Genomic DNA, 447 nt, shown 5'->3' with positions numbered 1-447 from the left:
CTTTATTTTTATTTGAGACAGGGCCTCAGGTTGAAGAGAGTCTCACTACTTGCTGAGGCTGTCCTCTAACCTGCAGTCCTCCTGTCTCAGCCTCCCAGTAACTGGGATTACTTGTCACTTGTCCCCACGCCCAGCTCTTTTTACTTTTTATTTAGGGTCTCGCTAAGTTGCTGAGGGTCTGGCTAAGTGGCCAGGCCGTGGTCCTCATGCCCAGTGCCCACGTCTGGCTTGATGGCACGCTTCTGACCCGGGTTGAGAAGGGCAGTTGAAGCTGACTTTGTAATGGAGCTTGGCCCCTTCTTCCTCGGCCAAAGCAGCCCTCCCGGGTATGGGATGTGGGGTGTTGCTCGGGGGTGGGGAGGCTCCTCCAGCAGGGCCCTGGGCCTGGCTGAGCTGGGAGCGGGCCTGGGCCTCCCTGAGCCAGCGCCCCTTTGCCTCGCAGGCGCC

The sequence above is a fragment of the Muscardinus avellanarius genome (assembly GCF_963383645.1).
Source record: "Muscardinus avellanarius genome assembly, chromosome: 10".
Taxonomy (NCBI): domain Eukaryota; kingdom Metazoa; phylum Chordata; class Mammalia; order Rodentia; family Gliridae; genus Muscardinus; species Muscardinus avellanarius.
This window is presented reverse-complemented; position numbering follows the sequence as displayed.